Genomic DNA, 1780 nt, shown 5'->3' with positions numbered 1-1780 from the left:
TTTCAAAATAACTGCAGGTAACATAGTTACCTGATTATGCTATAAAATGGCACGATATGTGACTGAAAAAATGCATGATGCCCCTTCTTTAAAAGGTCAATTTCTTCCAGTGTATTTGATGCTGATCCAATGGGATGAGAACACATGCACAGGACATTTGTTGAATGATTTACCTGGTGACCCTTCATTGATAAGCCACTATATGATATAAACTGTTGCAACAGCAGTTGAAGAGATCATCAAATATTCACTGTAAGGCTTTTTGCACCATACTACTTACTCAGTTTATGTATGTCCATTCATTCATTTAACCATCCACCCCACTATGTATTAGTACTTACCATCCATCTATTCATCTCTGTAGAAATATCACCTTTAAACTAAAAGTTTGAAAATGGAAATGTGAGAAATTTTGGGTTAGAAAATGTATGAATGAAGGAACACTACAACGTAATACTAGAGCTGTAGCTCTCATAGTAGCTCAAAAACTAGTTAAAAAAATTAATAAATAAATTTAGGAAACTGAGAAATTGTTGCTTTTTACACACGCACACCCCCCCCACACACACACACACACAAATCAGACAAAGTTCTGTATATAAAATAATATAATTTATGTCTGCCCTGAACGACACTCATTTTTCTTAATCCCACCTCTCTTGGATTACGTGAAGGGGGCGTCGTCCACGACGGCTCACCGTAGCAAGCGCTCATTGCTCGACTCACCCCACGTGACACCGGCCAACCAACCGCTGCAAAATGCGATGAGCGAAGCCTCCGCGAGGACATGCGCCCGTGAGAGTGAATGTATCGGTGACGGGCTCTTTGTGGACCGTGCCGTGTTGTCACCAGCTGGCGTTGTGGAGGACGGTGTGCGGGAAGCGGAGCATCGCTGAGCTGCGTCTCTCCGAGCGGATGGTTCCACTCTGAGCGGCCGCGTGGAGCTCGGGAAGAGCGGGGAAGAGACAGATGGGAGCACCCGGACCTCTCCCGGTTACATAACTGAGCTCACAGATCACACAAAAACCAGTGATAACGGACTGTTGCCCCCGGACAGGTCGGAGTTCAACCACTTTCTCCACCCGGTAAGTGGAAACTCACTGAACTGAAGAGAAATCGGCTCATCTTCCCTCCAGCTGCCTTGGCTGGAGGACATTCAGTTTGCAGGTAAGTAAGTTTGAAAGCATGCTGGGATGCGGCTGTTCGCTGACGGCAGTGAGTTGTTATTTTTCTCTCTCGAAGGACTTTATCTCGCCTCTATAGGTTACTTTTTGAAATAACAACAAAAACTTTGACATGTGTGACTCTTCAAGCTGTTTTTCCGTTACTGAAAAAGTTGTTATGGCCTGGCAGACTCGCTTTTTATTCATTTTTTTTGTATTGTAAACATCTTAAGGGCCCCTTGAACTTTTTCACATTCAGCCACAAACTTAAGTTTTATTTTATTGAATGTAAGTAATCTGCAGCATCTAACAGGTTTTCTTTACCACTGTCTATAACTTGACTCATTCCATAATCCCGTAGACACTGACCAGCTGTTATGTCCCTTTTGAAAACAACAAAAGATCCCCATGCATGATGGTGCAGTCACCGTGCCTCATAGTGGAGATGGTGTGTTCACAATGGGATACAGTGTTTGTAATATATTTTATTAGATGTGTCGGCCAAAATGTACTAAACTTTGAAATGATACCAGCGTTTTATATTTTAGCAAAAAAAAAAAAAAAAAAAAAAAAAAAAAAAAAATAGGAAAAAAGGGGGCCCAAAAAAAAAAAAAAAA

The 1780-nt window shown here is 41.7% G+C and overlaps 1 protein-coding gene across 1 annotated transcript in view; it reads left to right on the top strand.

The window, feature by feature from the left end:
- The first annotated feature begins 692 nt into the window (after positions 1-692).
- The window catches only part of ormdl3 (ORMDL sphingolipid biosynthesis regulator 3), a 9723-nt gene continuing 8635 nt past the window's right edge, over positions 693-1780 (top strand). The window contains exon 1 of the mRNA XM_015028545.1: positions 693-1085. The gene's annotated coding sequence lies outside the window, so the exon portion shown is untranslated. The remainder of the gene's footprint in view (positions 1086-1780) is intronic.

This window comes from Poecilia latipinna, unplaced genomic scaffold, assembly GCF_001443285.1.
Source record: "Poecilia latipinna isolate Pla-1442-1.1 unplaced genomic scaffold, P_latipinna-1.0 Scaffold128, whole genome shotgun sequence".
Lineage (NCBI taxonomy): Eukaryota > Metazoa > Chordata > Actinopteri > Cyprinodontiformes > Poeciliidae > Poecilia > Poecilia latipinna.
This window is presented reverse-complemented; position numbering and strand designations above follow the sequence as displayed.